The following is an 18,309-nucleotide window of genomic DNA, read 5'->3' on the forward strand; positions in this document are numbered from 1 at the left end:
ATTTTGGCAGACTGAAACAATGGGTTGAAGGGAAGAGATTAAGCCTTTATTATGTGCCAGGCACTCTGCTAAGTGTTTTACAAATATTTCATAGGATCCTTACATCAACCCTGTGAGATAGGTGCTGTTGTTATCCCCATTTTACAGTTAAGGAAACTGAGGAAGACAGAGGATAAGTCCTATAGCCTCGAAGTGTCTGAGGCTGGATTTGGATTCAGGTCTTCCTGTCTCCAAGCCCAGCACTCTATCCACTGAGCCATGGAATTCTCTCTAAGCTAATGAGGTGTAATTTAATTGAGATAAATGTAAAATCCTGCACCATGGCTCAAAAAATATCAATTGTACATGTATGAAATGAAGTTGTTGCTAGAATAGGGTTCAACGAACAGGATCAGGGATTTCTAAGACCCTGTGGCTCAGTATGAATGAGCAGCACAAGATAACTGCCAAAAAGCAATGATTATGACTATTGTACCTCATTAATAAAGAACTGGCATCCAGAGTGAAGGAGAGGACAATGCAGCTGTGTCTACACTGGTTAGATCATATGTGGATTGTTGCGTTTAGTGCTGGGCATCATATTTTCAGGAAAGACATTGGCTGACAGGAAGTGAGCAGCCAAGATATGAGGGTCCTCAGGGAGGGGAAGGCTGGGGACAAGACTGGATATTTGAAAGGCTGTCACATGTTCTCTGGCTCCAGGGGGTGTAACCAGGATTATTCAATTTAATTCACTAAATATTTATTAAATGCATATTATGTGCTGGCCATTGGGCAGGTGCTGGGAATATAAAGACACAGTTCCTGGCATACAGTAGGTGCTTATTGATTGATTGACAAAAACCAAACTGTCTCTGCCCTCAAGAAGCTTATGTTCTGCTGGGAGAAATTAATGGATGGAAATTGCAGAGAAGTCAATTTCAACTCAAAATAAAGCAACACTTCTGAATAATTAGAACCATTGAAAAGTGAAACACCCAGGTAATCATGAGTTTCCTATGCCTGAAGATAATTGTCAAGAGGCTGAGAATACATGATTTGGATTGAATTCCCCCTGGATTGCTTCTGAAGCTGCTAACTCTAATATTTCGTTTCTGTGATCCTGTATATGTGTTGAGACCACCAAATAAAATATCTTTAACTGGAAATATATCTTTCAGTGTCTCGGGACCAAAATCTGCCATTAAGACCTATTCCAGCTACCACTAAATTTGCAGGCAATAGGATTATAAATATGATTCAGGTACTTGGGCTCTGGCTATGCTATCCAACAGTTGGTCCAACAAATGATGAATGAGGAGGATGGACTCTGGTTAATGTCAAACCACATTGCATAGACCACTTGACTGTTAAAGTCAGCTTGCTTTATTAAAATGTCCTATATGCTGAGGAGGCTTTACTCTCTGTCCTAAAAAATAATAGAGCTGGATTTCTACAAGCTGTGAAATCCTTCTAGATTCTGCTTGGTTTGTTTATTGGAATTGGTTTGATGCAATAAGCTAAGTGACATCTTTTCCACAAGGATTTATTAAAGAAGACTGGACCTGGTGACCTGAGCCTTGGAAGAAATTAGGATGGTGTCACAAAGCATTTATTAAAAGACCAAACCTGGAGAGGGACAAGCAAAAATCCTGGTTAAATTCTGAAAGTGAGAATAGCTCCTCTCCTTTGTAAACCTTGCCTTTTTAAAAAACTGAATATAGATGTGCCCAAGGACTAAACACTGTTGCCTTGTAATTGACACTCACTAGTTCACTTGGGATGAATTGATGAATTATTACAGTTCTCTCAATCTTGAGTGTTTCTTAATATCTTTTTGAAGCTCAGCAAAACAAACAAAAAACCAGGCTAAGGACCCCAACAGAATTCAACCCCCTCAAATTGAGGAAAGAGAGATTAAGTGAGTTTTACTTGTGAAGTGAGGTCACTTGTGAAGTGACTGTGTAAGAATATTCAGAAGTCTGAGGGGAGTGCTTGAAGCCACCTGAGATGTTGAGAAGTAAATTCCTAGTATCAAACAGACCTGCCTCAGACTTTTTTGTCTCCTAGGAACATCTAGAGAGACAGTCCCTGAAATGGGGTAGGATGCTTTGAAAGAACTTTAGATCGGGCTAGTGGCTGAGAGAGTAAAATGGAGAGAAATCAAAGGATCATTGATTTTGAACTAGAAACCCTTCATTTTAAAGATGTGACCTCGGACCTGGGTTCAAATCCCACCCTTGCTCTTGGGGTCAGAAGACCTGGGCTCTCATGGCACTTGTGCTGTTTACTACCTTTATGATTTTAGGTAAAACTCACTTAATCTCTCTTTCCTCAATTTGAGGGGGTTGAATTCGGTTGGGGTCCTTAGCCTGGTTTTTTGTTTGTATATTTTTATCTTGGATCCTTTGTCAGTCTGGGGAAGTCTACAGACCCCTTGTTTGAATGATGCTTTGGTTTTTTTTTTTTTTTTGTCTTTTTGGAGGGCAATTGGGGTTAAGTAACTTGCCCAAGGACTGAATGATGTTTTTAAATGTATAAGGTAACATACATAGGATTACAAAGGAAATCAATTATATTAAAATGCAGTTAGTAAAAAAAAAAATTAAACAAAGGTCAAGCCCAGGTTGTTTTGGAAGGTCTCTCCCAGCTTCAAATCTGTGAACCTACACAGGATGTCCTAAAAGCATCCATAATGTTGGTTCAGAGATTGTCGTTTTCTACTAGACTTGCTCTTTCCTTTTATTCTCTTTAGCTAATTTTTATTTAATGCCTGCTATGTAGTACTTTGCTTACGTTATCTCAGTTAATCCGCACAGCAATCTTTTTTTTTTTTTGCTTTATTGTAGGGGCAGTTGAGGTTAAGTGACTTGTCCAAGGTCACACAGCTAGTAAGTGTTAAGCGTCTGAGGCTGGATTTGAACTCAGGTCCTCCTGACTCCAGGGCTGGTGCTCTATTCACTGCACCACCTCGCTGCCCCCTCACAACAATCTTAGAAGTAAGTGCTATTATTATCCCCATTTTATAGGTGAGAATACTGAGGCAGAGAGAGGTTAAGTGCCTTGTCCTGGGTCACACAGCCAGTAAGTATCTGAGGCTAGATTTTAACATGGGTATTCCTGCCTCTAGACCCAGTATTCTGTCTATTGTGCCACCAGTTGCTGCATTTTGATTCTTCAAATCAAATTGTATGTACTTCTCTGGGTAATTGAAGCTTGGTAGAAACTTCCAGATCTAGTGTTCTTCTGTCATAGCCTTTGATAAGGGAGGGTCACTACTATACCCACATGAGGCATCAGATCACGACTTGATGGGAAAATTGGGAAAATAGTGGATTTTGGTGTCAGGCAGCCGGTTAGGACTGTGCAAACTGCTCTATGATTCCCATGATGCCATTCAGCATACAGCTCTCCTCCCACTCAGGGCCAAGACCAGCTAATTGCCCACCAGCGGAGCCAATTCTTGATCTCTGTCCTGATTCACTAATGTAATAGGTGACCCATACATCTGCTTCCATAATTAGGTCTTCAGTTGTATTTTTTCTACATAGATTTTTATCTCCATCTCCTTTGAGAGGCCATCATGGTTCCCACTGAGGAGGTCTTGAAAGATTCTAGGGCTTGATACAATCAGCATCGGGTCATCTGTAAGCTTTGGTCCTTGGATGGAAGTGTGGAACCCATCCACAGCACACCATTTTCATTCATATCCTCCTATACCAGATTACTCTTCCTAAAACACTATTTTGCATGTCACCCTTCTGCCCAGTTTAATTTAATTCAACAAAAGTAAATTAAAAATTTCCTGTGGAATAGACAGAAAGGCAATATGGTATAGTGGTTAATTAGATGACCCCTAAGTCAGGAAGACCTGAGTTCAAATCCTTCCTCTCAAACATTTTAGATGGGTGACCCTGGACAAGTCACTGCTCCTAGGGCCCTTAGGCAGCTTTCTAAGACTACAAGTTATGGATGTCACTAAACTACATTTGGAGAAGGGAGTTTCACCTGGAGTTCACCACACTGATGAAATCACAGGTACAGATTACCTCCCCCTCTCCAAACACCACCACCCAAAAATGCAAAGTACAGAAGAAGAGACAATATAGGTAAGACACAACCTTTACCCTCGTGGTGCTTCCAGTCTAGGAAGGGAATATACTACCTATTCAAATAACTAAAATACAAAAAAAAAATGAGTGCATAAAAAAGCATAAGCAAACTGATCTGTGATGTTGAAGAAAAGATCATTTCTTCTTGAAGAGAACATAGGAAATTTCCCTGAAGAAGTGAAATTTGATGTGAGTCTTGTAGGTTGGGAAGAATTCAACAGGCAGAAAATCAAGAAGGGGTGCTAAGGGGGGAGGGGAAAATCTTGTCTATGGTTTCCCAAAGTCCAGGCTCCTTAACTTGACATTCAAGGCTCTCCACGTTAGGGCCCTGCCTTATCTCCTCAATCTTAGCTTCGACTCTTCCCTCCCATCTCAGTGGTTCCCACTGTTCAGTAGGACCTTCCCTATGCTTGTGTGAGGTCTGTCCTCTCCTAGGACATCTCAGGTCCCAACAAAGCTTAACCCAATGACCTCAGACCTTGACAATCAGTTCATTTCTCTGCCTGTAGTTCTTATTGTCTATACCACTCATTTGGCATTTAGCACATATTACCTTATATGTTAAGCTTTTAATAATAAACAAATGGATAGATGGATGTACAAATGAACAAACAAACAAATAAATAAACTAGCAAATGAATAAAGAAATGAAGACCTATTTTCCTAAGTAGATCATTGTTAGGTTTGGTTTTTTAAATAAAGTTTATTGAAAAAAACCTTTCTGGATATTACCACTGATCCTCATCCTTCCTGCCCCAGAATTGACCCCCCCCCATGAAGAAAAATAATTAACTAGACTCATTGACTACAGTGACTGCCTTTGACAATGTAGGCAACATTCTGCTCCTGTATACCCCCACCTCTTTACAAGCAATTCCTAATTAGTTTTTAAGCCCCCTTGAGGGGCAGGAGCTTTGATTTGTACCTCTTACCCCTAGCAGCTAACACATTAGCCTCCACATCAGGGATGTCTAGTACAGTTTCCATGGTTTGTTTGCCTTGTGTTTGTAGTCGTTAAAGTGCTGGACTTGAAATCAAGAGACCTGGGATCAAATCTCACCTCAGACATTTATAGCTTCATGACCCTAGGAAAAGCACAGCCCCTTTAGCCCCAGCTTCCTCATAGGTAGGAAAGCACCTGCCTCACAGGCGAGTTAGTGTGAGAACCTGGCAAGGCAATGCATGTTCCCCATGCCCCTCACCTCTGCCTCCTGTCTTCCTCAGCTTCCTGGAGGTCTCAACTGAAGTCCCACATTCTACCAGGAGCATTTCCTGGTTCTCATTAACGCTAGTGCTTCCCCTCTGAAATTATATCCCCAATGAATCCTGAAAACCTGTTTATCATCTACCTATTCATCTACCTCTAGGCAATGTCTACCTATGATTAGGTAGATTTTATATTATGTGTTATCTAGGCTAGTTAGATTATCTAGAGATAGAGATAGATAGATTGAGATTTAGATAGATGATAGATGTAGATTAAGATATAGATAGATAAGTAGATGATAGATATACATACTTACAGAGAGAGAGAGAGAGAGAAATAGGCTAGATAGATAGGTAGGTAGGTAGGTAGATAGATAGAGATAATCTTGTTTGTACCTAGTTTTTAGCATGTTATTTCCCCCCATTAGACTCTGAGCTTCTTGAGGGCAGGATCTGTTTATGCCAGGGGTGGGGAATCTGTGGCCTTCTAGGTCCTTGGGTGCAGCCTTCTGACTGAGTTCAAGTTTTACAGAACAAATCCTTTTATTAAGGGGATTTGTTCTGTGAAGTCTGGATTCAGTCAGAGGAATGCACTTGCCCTAGAAGGCCACATGTGGCCTCGAGGCCTCAGGTCCCCACCCCTGGTTTATACCTTTCTTTGTACCTCTAGTGCTTAGCACAGTGCCTGGTACATTGTCAGCCCTTACTCAATGCTTGTTGACTAGCATGTTTCATAAACATTAAAGCAGTATTTAAATGTTAGTTATCCATATTATTTATTTTTATTGTATGACAGATTGCCAATGTTTTCACAGAAAGAATTTCCGTTATTGAAGTCAGTGTCTGCCGGTAGATAACTTCCTTGGTTTGTTGTTACAGATGCTCGTGTTCAGTCCCCTTTTTTGCTGGAGATGCCACAGTTTGAGGCCAAGCTGTTCAGCCCTTCCATGGAATCTGGAACACAAAAACCATTCATTTCATTTCTGTGTTTTTTCAGGGGTACATTATGCAAAGATGAAATTCATTTATGGGTTTGTAACTTATAGAAATCCCTGCTCTCCTGCTGGCCTCTCTTAGAACATATGATGATAATTTGGGCCAACATGACTCAACTAGCCAGCTGTCTGTTGGCAAAATAGAATGTGTGTTCTCAGAACAGCTGTTTGCCAGTTGTTGCCAGAATCTCGGTACAAGCCTTGGACTGATTTTTTTTTTCCCTAATAGCTTGGCACATTTGTTCATTGTTGTACTGACATGTCTTGGTTATAATCTTCTTGGGCCATCTGATGTTGTACAACAGGAACCTCTCCAAACAATGGAGAAGATAGGCATTCCTGGGCCTTCATTAATTTCACACTTTGCCATAGATGGTAAGCAAAGGCAGTAAGGTTGAGAAAGCTCAGCTTTTAGTCTCTAATCTTCTTTCCTTTATCAAGTGCTCTTGGGAGTGATACCCATCCATACTCTTGTGTTGTTATCCCAGATTCACCATCTGAGAAGACACTGAAAGAGAAGGAACAGGGGACACTTCTCGAGGTCCGCCATGATTGGGACGAAGGCAGGAACTAGGCATCTTCTCCGGACTCCTAGAAATCTCCCCAGTTGGCATAACAGATACCTAGATAGACAGCCCTCATGAACCCCATTTCCTCAAGGTATCATCTCAGGGAGTCATTGATAGGATGCTAAGAGACAAGGAGAATTATTCCTTGAGTTCTCCATTAGTATTATAGATACCCAAGATAGCATTCAATGGCCCCCTGAGTCCTTCAAGAGATGCCTGGATACAGGGAGTTTTCATCATTGTCTTGAGCTCCAGAATATTCCCTCACAGATCACCTAAGTAATTGTTTTTCTGTCTTTTTTTTCTTCCTTGGCCTCCTTCCCTCTTTCCTTCCAAAATGTTTCCTCGATGCTTTTCTTTTTTAATCATCACTTTCATTTCTCAATAATTCCCATGCCCTTCCACCACCACCCCAAAGAAGTCTCCTTTCTAACAAAAAAAAAGTAGTTAAGCAAAACTAATCAACACATTGGCCATGTCTAACAATTGATGCCTCATTCTGTATCTATAGCCCACCACCTGTCAGCCAAGAGGCAAGAGGTGTGTTTGATTATCAGTTCTCTGAAATTATGATTGGTTACTGAACTATCAGAGCTTTAAAGTCTGTTGGTATTATTTTCTTTTTCATTGATGTTATCATCACATAAATTGTCCTCTTGTCATACCAAATGGTAACTTCTGGCAATTTTTAGTGATTTGAACTAAGTCATCTCTTGGTTTGTGTCTTAAGTAATTCTCTAAGACTGTAAATTTTAGAGGGATCATGATTTGTTCCAGGGCCAGTCCAGCCATACTGGCCCATTTGCTATTTTTCTCATAGGATATTCCATCGTCTCCCTGCCTTTGCACCAATTGTGTCTCAGATTTGTAAAAAAAAATTACATCTTTATTTTCATATTTTTTATTTAAGTTAACCTTAAACTGAAATTTAGCATTTCCTTCAGTTATTTTTAAATATTATTCCGAGGACTCCATAGACTTCACCAGACTGCCAAAGGAGTGGTGGGAGAGGTCCATGACACCAAAAAGGCAAAGAACTACTGCTCTAAGATTACTTTCTATTCACTCTACATGTATTTTGTTTACACACACACTCACACAGACACACTCACAGACACACATATACACACACATACACACTCATACACGCAGAGACGCACATGTGTACACACACACACATATGTTAAATGGGGGTTGGCTCCCCCATTAGAATGCAAGCTTCCTATGGGCAAGAATTGTTTTTGCTTTTCCTTTGTGTCTCCAGAATTTAGCACAGTGCCTGGCATCAAGGTGGCATTTTGTAGGAAGTTCTTATGCCAGGATTCCCACACTGACAAAACCCACAGTCTCTCATAGATTGACAGTGACGTGTCTCCTCTGAAGCCCTGGCTTCCAGTGAGCCTGTGAAAACCAGACTGGCTAACAGCACGTTGGGCGCGGAGGTGAGCAGGACCCTGTAGTCTGGCTCTGTATTCTGCCAGTAGCTAGTCATGGCAAGCCTCTTACTCCAGGTGTACTTTAGTTCTGATCTGTAAAAATAACAATAGCTTACATTTATATGGCACTTTTCAGTTTACCTTTGTCCTCACAATCACCCCCCTCCCCTGTAGGTAATATATGTCTTGTTATCCCTGTTTTACAAATGAGGAAACAGAGATTCAGAACAGTGACTTGTCTATAGCTACGCAGCTAGTAAGGACTTAGGGCTCCTGACTCCCAACCTAGCCTTCTTCCCACTACATTCATGCAAATAAATTAAGTGATTTCCCCAGAATCACAGCTCTGTTCAGTGGCAATGCCAAGCCTTGCAGTCAGGGTTGTTAAGGTCATCAAATTGCACCTCAGCTCATAAGACTTCGAGCCAAAGGGACCTTCGAGGTCATCTAAGCCAACCTCCTGTCTCACAGATGAGGATCCTGAGGGACAAAGCAGTCAGAGGATTCATCCATGGTCTCATCACTATAGGGGTCATCTAACTACTTGGTAGGATTCAAACCTAGATCCTTCACTTCCAAACCATACTCTAAGGTCTATTCCAACTCTAATTTTCTATACTCCAAGGTCCCTTCCAGCTCTGAAGTTCCTTTCCCTTCTCTCCCCCCCGCCCCCAAGGTACTTTTAGATCTAACATTATTTGTTCTTAGGACTCTTCTAATCCTAACATTCTATGTCTTATTTTCTAAGATCCTTTCCAATCCATTGTTTTATGTCCTGTGTTCTAAGAGCTTTTCCAGCCTTAACATTCTTTAGTCTATGTTCCAACTACCTCCCAGCTCAGCATTTACTGTTTTATGTTCCTGACCCTAACAGTCTGTGTTCCATGTTCCAAGATGGAAATCCCATCCACTCCACATGTCCATTCCATTTTTTAAGATTCCATTCAGGTCTAGTGTTATGTTATCCCTCAAGACTGCTTGGTCTGATTCATCAGCTTCTTTTCATTATTCCCACCTGTGTATTTCAGAAGTGATTCACTTCTGAGGGTAGATGGTTATCTGTGCATAGTGGTATGCATGTATGTATGTGTGTATGTATGTACATACATGCATATGTATGTATATATCATGTTTGATTCTTTGTGACCCCATGTGAGGCTTTTTTGGCAAAGATACTGGAGTGGTTTGCCATCTCCTTCTCCAGCTCATTTTACAGATGAGGAAACTAAGGCAAACAGGGTTAAATGACTTGTCCAGGGTTACATAGCTAGGAAGTATCTGAGGTCAAATTTGAACTCAGGCCTTCCTGACTCTAGGCCCAGCACTCTATCCCCTGCAACACCTAGCTGCATATGTGTGTATGTATGTATGTATGTATTGTGTATGTATGTGTGAATGTATGCATATATTTATATAGGTGTACACATATAAAACATATACACACTATATATGTAGTGTGTATGTGTGTGTGTTTATATGTGTAGTAGGCCTTAGAATGTTAGGCCTGGAAGGGCCCTTAGAACACAGCACGTCAAATCTGAAAGTACCCCCGATAGAATGTTAGGTCTGATAAAGCTAGCATTTGTATAGCACTTTCAAGTTTGCAAAGCCCTCTCCAAATCTATCTCTTTTTATGAGCCGGAGTCCTCTGAAGACAGAACGAGCCCCTTTTTGTGGGCTCCAGGAGGTAGTTCCTTAGAATGAGCACGGTAGAGCACAGCTCTGGAGGTTGGTTTTAGAGCTCCCAAACTGAGTTTTCTTCCCCTATTTTATCTGGTTGGCTCCTGTCATCTCCTGTCATGGCCAAATTTAGTGGGCACCTGGTGAGGTGTATTGAAGGTGGCATTAGTTTTAAAATGCACACCCTGCCTCTTTCAGGTGGCTGCATTTATAGGACTCGACTGTCCTTCGGGGAGATTAAAAATACTTGAGCTATGGATTTTTCCAAGTACTGTTATATAAATCCTGTTGAATATTAATTCTGTAATAATTCACCTTTGAAATTTATGAGGCTAGAAGTAGAAGATGCTGTGATTAACCAGACCCATGGTCTATAAAACGAAGTCTAGTGAAGGAAGGTAATTGCAAGCTGAGCTCTGCCTTCCATGCCTCCCATACGTCCACTCAGCCTGCTGGTAATCTTCAAAGCACTGGGTTTCACAGGACCCTGGCACAAGGCAGCAGAGAGAATCAACACCCCCATCCCAATTAAAGTAACCAACAAGATGCCCGTTACCTTAATACCTTTATTAGAGGAGAAGACCTCTATTAAATCAATCAAATCCATTGAAATAGGCATGGGGAAAGTCCTTAATCATTTGGCAGGGGTGATAGTCATTAGGAGAAAGGATATGATGTTACATCGGAAGAGCATTAGCCTTAACTGAAGAGTTGGTTACATCTGGTGGGAACTGGATGAAAATAGCAAGCTAGTTCAGAATCTGGTGTTCCAATAGCAGGCCAGCCTAGCTGTGAAGCAGCTTCAGTCAAGCCCCTGAGAGGCAATTGCTTGAGTGGGGAGAGGGGAGGAGGACCAGAAGAAGGCCTAGTGAGCATCAAAATATTAAAAGATTTGGGACTTCCCATGTGTGATGGTGAGTGTCTCTTGTTTTGAACAGCAGTGCCTGGCTATAACATTAACGTTGGAAAACCAAAAGATAGATTGAATGTTAACTCAATACCCTTAGGAAATGTGTCCAAGAAATCCAGCAGAAAACTAATCCATGCTAAGGGAAACTTCATGAGGACCCCAACGAAGGAGAGAAATGGATGGTGTGGTTATGACACAGATCTGAGAGACTGGGTTGAAAAATTGGGTCCTGTGAGATTTTTTCCCTAAAAGTTTAATTTTAGAAACAAGCATAGCACTCTTTTGTGGTGGCATCTAGGTGGTGGAGTGGGCTTGGAATCAAAAAGACTTATCTTCATGAGTTCAAAACTGGCCTCAGACACTTCCTAGCTGTGTGACCCCAAGTAAGTCACTTAACCCTGTTTACCTCATCTGTAAAATGAGCTGGAAAAGGAAATAGCAAACCACTCCAGTAGCTTTGCCAAGAAAATGGGGTCATGAAGAGTTGGACACAAGTAAACAACAATAACAACAAAGAATTAGAAACTAAGAGGATACCCATCAGTTGGGGAAGTGCTGAACAAATTAGCATATATGAAGGTCAGGGAATTAATATCTGTGCTTTAAGAAATGGTTAAGGGGATAGTTTCAGAGAAACCTAGGAAGACTTGTATGAACTAATGCACAGTAAAAATATAGTCATAATAATAAATAAATAGTAAGAGTAATTCCTTAAAAATTAGAATGGAGCAAATGGAACCATGAGAGCAGTTTATACAGTAGCAACACCATAAGGACAAACAACTCTGAGACACTTAGAACTCTGATCAATGCAAAAACCAATCCCAATTCCAGAGCACCAATGAGGAAGCATGCTCCCCACGACACGCCCAATGGGGACCTTGATTTTGCTTGACTATGCACTTTTGTTACAAGGATTTTGTTTTGTTTTGTTTTCACATGTTGGGGGCAGAGGAGGGACAAGGGCAAATAGATTTCTGTTAATTGAATTGAGACTTGGGGTAAAATCACATTACAAGAGCATGCACCAGACTAGCTGTCTGGCTAGACACATCTTTCCACTCTCTTTTCTCATGCCAGCAATTAGGAGAGTCTCAGGCTCATCAAATAACAAAGTAATATTTGCATCTCACCCAGAGCTATGGCAAAGAACTCCAGTTAGATTAGAAAGCTCTGGACATGCTAATAAGTGTGTGTTTGAACTGGAGTCTAATTTTCATTCTTTTAATCATAACTTGCCACTCCTTGGGCCCACTTTCAATAGACATTCATTCTGGGCTTGATTCAAAGCCTTTCTGATTTCGAGTATTCATTGTTGGGCTGTCACCCCACATGTATCATGCTCACAGCAGGTTGGGGGGTGGGCCTAGGGAGTTTATTTGTGCCTTCTGAATTGGTTTGGAAAGTTGCCTATTCATGTTAATTATGGTTTGGGGATTGTTGTTGAAGTTGTTGGAACTCCAAAGTCTGAAAAATTTAAGAGTCTTATTAAATATTTAATAATTATTTAATTTTTTACATGACACACGTTGCTGGGGGGTTTTCTGGGCTTTGGGCCAAGTGTAGTTCAGTACTGCTCCTTGGGCATGCAGAGTTATGGATCTTGGATAGGGTTTTAAAAAAATGATTCTTTTAGAGGATTTCCTCTGATAAGTGGGTGCAAGGGACACTTGACCATTTTTTCATATTCAGAAAAGGCAAGAAGGATATAACTAATGGTGATGTGGAAGGTTGAGAGGGTGCTATTTGTGTAATGAGGGGAAATGTTCTGTTTCGTCTCTTGTCCATTCATGGGATAATCTTTCTTTAACAAGGCAAACGTGAATATTTCCTGTATTAGTTGTATGATAATAGACAGAGCTTAGAAGGAACATTAGACTAGAACCCCTTTATTTTATAGATGAGGAAACTGAGGCCAAATGGAAAAGGAGGTCCAAGAAGAAAATAATTTGAATTGAAGAAAATAATTCCTTAAAAATTAGAATGGAGCAAATGGAAGCTAACGACTCTGTGAGAAATCAAGAAATTATAAAACAGAAGCAAAAAATAGAGGACAATGTGAAATATCTCATTGGAAAAACTATTGGAAAATAGATCCAGGAGAGATAATTTAAAAGACATTGAACTACCTGAAAGCCATGATCAAAAAAGGGCCTAAACATCATCTTTCAAGAAATTATCGAGGAAAACTTCCCAGAGATTCTAGAACCAGAGGGCAAAATAAAAATGGAAGGATCACAATAAGCACATACTAAATGCTTATTGAATTGAATTGAGATGTAGAAGTTTATCATAATTAAAGATCACAGAATGTAGCCTCAGTTTCCCCCTCTGTATTCTCTGACCTCTGAGGTCCCTTCCAGCTCCAGATCTCTGATTCTCAGATCTAAGTCTTTGCTAGAACTGAAATTCCTCGAAGTCTAACTCCTCATTTTGAAATTGAGAAAACAAAAGCCTAGATAGAAGCTTAAATGACTTGCTGACACTCAACTGGAAATGGAAGGATAGGACTGAAACCAGAATTGACCCCTATTCTTTCTCTGATACTTCATCGACCCGAGTCTTTTTCTGAACTGTAGGGCCTGTCTGGGGGTACCACTATGACCATCATATACTCTGCTTGATCAAGAGCTGGGCCAGTAAGTCTTGGAGAAGGAGCCTAATTAAGGCAGTTATTATGGGTAACATGGAAACAAAATCAGTGTTTAGCCTCTGAATGTGCCATGTCATTTAGTCTGCCCTCTGGTGTTCAAAAGAGAGTATTCATGGAAAAGGAAATCTCTAGGACTCTAGTTAAAGATTTCTCCTGTACTTTCATTGGAAGTGTCTATAATTCGGGCTGTAACCATCACCCCAGAAAGAAAAATCAATGGAGAATCTATTATTACCAAACGACTAGTGAGAGGTGTACATGCATGTGCATGTGCCTTTATGGCTGACCTGGACACAGAATTTCACTGCTATAGATTGTGGGTGTACTAGTAGAAGAAGCAGCTCTTCTGGCCAGCATGGAACAGATTGCTTGATTTATCTGCAAGATGTCTCACTCATCTTTTCATGACTCGTAGGTTATTCAGGACAGACTCTTTGGACAGTTGGCATCCCTCCAGTTTACTTTGGCCATAGAGCCCAGACTCATCATCCACTCTATTCTTTTCTCTCTCCATATGTAATTTTCTCTGCAGTGCAGATGCAGACTATGACCACAAAGTAAATGTCATCATCGCAGGAAATAAATAGTTTTATCAAAACGTACCTTGACAACCATTGAATGTTTCCAGGATGGATGTGTTTGGCCTTTTAGCCTGAACCAACATGATTTCCTGAATTCCTACTCGTTGCTTCCAGGAGGAAGAAAGCCACCTCAGGGAAACCTGAACATAAGGTGTTCAAATCCCTTCTTTGCAAAAACAAACAAAAATAACAACCTCTGGGAAAAATGTTTTGTAAGATGTCAGATATAGTGCTTTATTGGGTGGGGGGGGGAAGTTGCTTAATCATTTTTCTTTGCATAATCAAGAGAGAGATGGTACTTCCCCTGCCCTTCTGAAACAATTATGATATGACAAAAAGGCGTCAAGAAAAAACATTTTTAAAATATTTCTGTTGTCAGGAATAGATTACAGGAGATGTGCACCTGTAATCCCTCCTAGGGGAGGAGGCTAAGGCTGGTGGATCTGAGCTTGGATGGTTGAAGCTTCCATAGGTCTAAAGGTGATCTAAGGTCTACACTAAGGCCATTGGTGGGGCCACCAGGCCCACATTGGAGCATGTCAGCTCCTATGTCAGTCAGTAGTGGGATTGATCCCATGGAGGGAATGAAGGGAAGAAGGAGGGAGGGAAGGAAAGAAGGAAGGAAGGAAGGAAGGAAGGAAGGAAGGAAGGAAGGAAGGAAGGAAGGAAGGAAGGAAGGAAGGAAGGAAGGGGGGGGAAGGAAGGAAGGAAGGAAGGAAGGAAGGAAAGAAGGAAGGAAGGAAGGAAGGAAGGGGGAAAGGAAGGAAGATATTGAGGAAGGAAACAAGCAATTATTAAGCATCTACTGTGTGCCAGACACTGTGTTAAATATTTTACAAATATTATCTTATTTGATCCCTACAGTATTGTTTAAAAATTTTCGGTCTCATCCAACTCTCTGTGACCCCATTTGGGGTTTTCTTGGCAAAGCTACTGGAGTGGTTTGCCATTTCTTCAGCTCATTTCACAGATGAGGAAACTGAGGCAAATAGGGTTAAGTGACTTGCCCAGGGTCACATAGCTAGGAAGTGTCTGAGGCTAGATTTGAACTTGATTCCAGGCTCAGCCCTCTATCCACTACACCACCTAAGCACCCTAACAACCCAGTGAAGTAGGGGTTATTATTATCCCTATTTTATAGTTGAGGAAACTGAGGCCAAGAGGTTGTAACTTTCCTAGACTTGTGTCTCCAGGCAGACTTGAACCCAGGACTTCCTGAGTCCAGATCCAGAGCTTTACTCTCTCTGGGTGCTATTTGCCTCTAAAATGACTGCTGCATTTCTAATCTTGGTAAGATAGGAAGACTAAGTCTCCAAAAAAACAAATGCAACAACAAAAAAAGACCCTTCCAGTTTGACAAAGTTTTTGTGAGAAATACAGGGCCCTCTACAATTCTTTGCAAATGTGGCTATCTCTACACTAGGGCCGTGTGTAAAAGGGAAAACAGCTTTTTTTTTTAAATTAAAGTACTGTTTGTTCTGAAGGTATGAAAACTGAATACTCATGATGCCCCCCAAGGCTCCATCCATTCTGCTCCCTCTAGGTCTGCCCCATCTTCCCTTTGGTGCTTCTAAAGGCTGACACAGCCCAGATGTTGATCGGCACCTGTGAGTGGAATATGTACACTAAGAGAATCAGAAGGGGCTTTAGAAGGTGTCCCTTAGCAGAGTTAGGCTTTGTAGGATGATGGGAGTGGGCCTGGAAGGGACCCCAAAGGCCATGTCTTCCAACTCTCCCTCCCCCTGCCCACACATACCCTTTCATTCCATGTGGAAATGGCGGTAGAGAGAAGTGAAATAATTTCACCAAAGTCATCCAGAGGCAAGGTCTGAACCCAAGCCCCCTGATTCCCATTCTTCTCCCCACTGAACCACACTGCCAATCCTACCTTCCTCCCAATGCAAGAACCCCCTGTAGAAATTCAGATTTGGAAGGTGGAATGTTAATGGGATATAAGATCTTCCCTGCCCAGTAATAGACCTCACATTGAGCCCATTAAGGGAAGCTTGCTTAGGGAAGGCTTGCTTGTAGGAAGGCTTTCACACCTTTTACTAATTTCTAATTAGGCATTGAGTCAAGAGGGTTGTGATGCCTTCTGGCTCTGAGAAGTGTTTAAATACTCTGAGCTGGTATTTTGCTTTGGGGGCTTGCTTATGAGAAGAATCTCGTGATTCCCTGGTCAAGATTCTGAGTGGCCTTATGCTCAGAACTCTCCAACTGCTCAGATGTAAAGGCTCTCTTGATTCAGGGATGTATATAAAGTGTATCATTAATTCAGGCAGCCAGAGCCCTGTCTGCTGGTCTTTACTTCTCTGTATTTTCTCTGAAGTTCAGGGTGCTAACTTTTCCCCTAAACTAGTGAATGTAATTAAGAAAAGATTGTTGACTCCTTAAACAGCTAGCTTTCCTGGTAAAGCAGATCTAAGAATCTGTGCTACCAGCCATCCTGGGTATGCCAGTGTTGTTGCCGCTACAGAAGGGGCTTGAGGAGGGCATGTAGTCCAACGTGAACCTGAGCAGGAATTCCCTCTGTGCCATCTCTGAAAAGTGGTCATTCAACCTTCTTTTGAAAACCTCTAGTAATATTCAAAGTTAGCCTCAGATACTTACTGGCTGTGTGACTCTGGACAAGTCATTTAACCTTTTTTGCCTCAGTTTCCTCATCTGTAGAATGAGCTGGAGAAGGAAATGGCAAACTACTCCAGTATCTTTGCCAAGAAAACCCAAAATGGGGTCAGGAAGAGTCACACACCACGGAAAACAAGTGAACAACAAAATAATATGGAACTTGTCAATTCCTTTTTTTATATTTTATTGAGGACCCTTTTAAATGTCACTGTCACTTCCCAATGGTTTACTCTTGCCCCAATAGCATCCTCTCTTATAAATAAAAAAGTGCAGTTAAGCAAAACAAATCAATGCATTGGCCATGTCCAATAATGTTTGCCTCATTCTACTCCTACGGCCCATTGTATCTCTACCAAGAATCAGGAAATGAGATTTGAATGCAGGTGCTGATTTTGGGTCCAAGGCTCTCTCCACTCCATCCCACTTCCTTTAGAAATGTATGGCTGGTTGAGGAAGTTCCTTGTCGGGATCTTCTCTGAGCACTTGGCAGAGTGCTTGGCATATAGCAGGCACTTAAATGCTTGTTGACTGACTGCCTATACTGATGAAATCAGAGATTTTTTTAAAGAAGAAAAATGGGTTTATTGTCTTCTAGTTATTAGAACATATATCTAGTTTCAGAATTTGCTTCAACACAATTCTCGAGGTTGTCACAGGAATCTGTGTACAGAAGCAGAAACTCTACTCTAAATCTCAACTGCCAGGGGAAGCATCTGAAAGTGTGATGAAGCCCTACTAGTCCTGGCAAAGTTAGCTGTGAGCTGGCCATACCCAGGATGGAGGACTAGTGCATCCTTTCCACCTCCTTCTGGCATTCAGATGCAGCTCTGTTCTATCTTTCAGCTTTTCCCAAGGATCCCCAGAGAAAGAATGTACCAAAGAGAAAGATGACATCTCTGCATCCCAGTGAAAAGCTGAAGAAGATTGCAGAGGAGACAGAAAGACAGCAGAAGAATACAGATTAAAGGTATGCATGGCATGCTGGGAAATCACCTACCCATGCAGGTTTTGAGTTAAAGCAGGTTGGTCTACCCAGTGATGCAGATTCTACTGGCAAATTAGTACGCGTATGTCAAAGCTGGGTGTTTCTGTTGTCACCTCTTGATGGGGGATGGGAGTGGGACCTACAAAGGAGGCAGGGAAACCAGCCACGGGGATTCTTTTAAACCCAGGTGTGTTTGGAATAGCAGGCCTGTTGTCTGAAGAGCCAATGGGAGCTCAGGCTGTGATAAAATGCTGTGAAACCGAACACCAATGATAATGATCATTCTAACGATAAAAATACCCTGTGGTTGTAAAGCCTTTCTCAGCTTTGAAAGCTCTTTGACATATTAGCTCATTTGACCCTCACATCAACCTTCTCAGGTAGGCACAGCAAATATGATGATAATCCTTATTTGGCAGCCAAGGAAACAGATATTCAGAGAGGTTCTCTTCCTCCTATGGTGATCAGTAAGTGTTGGGACTGGGACCTTCTAATTCCTAGGCCAGTGTGCTGTGATTCTTTGACCCAGAGAACCTCTTTGGGGTGAACTTTTGGGTGTAGCCCCTTAGATTTTC

The 18,309-nt window shown here is 41.4% G+C and overlaps 1 protein-coding gene across 3 annotated transcripts in view; it reads left to right on the top strand.

Annotated features, from left to right (window-relative positions):
* The window catches only part of FRMD4B (FERM domain containing 4B), a 353,851-nt gene that overhangs the window by 67,071 nt on the left and 268,471 nt on the right, over positions 1-18,309 (top strand). For 2 of the 3 annotated variants that reach the window (XM_069084137.1, XM_069084138.1), the window contains exon 2: positions 17,593-17,716. The gene's annotated coding sequence lies outside the window, so the exon portion shown is untranslated. Of the gene's footprint in view, positions 1-2,625; positions 2,979-17,592; positions 17,717-18,309 lie in introns of those variants that run through there. The other variant, XM_069084139.1, reaches the window with a different exon arrangement.

The sequence above is a fragment of the Petaurus breviceps genome, unplaced genomic scaffold (assembly GCF_028583685.1).
Source record: "Petaurus breviceps papuanus isolate PSGF00001 unplaced genomic scaffold, PetGlider_PUasm1.0 174, whole genome shotgun sequence".
Classification (NCBI taxonomy): Eukaryota; Metazoa; Chordata; class Mammalia; order Diprotodontia; family Petauridae; genus Petaurus; species Petaurus breviceps.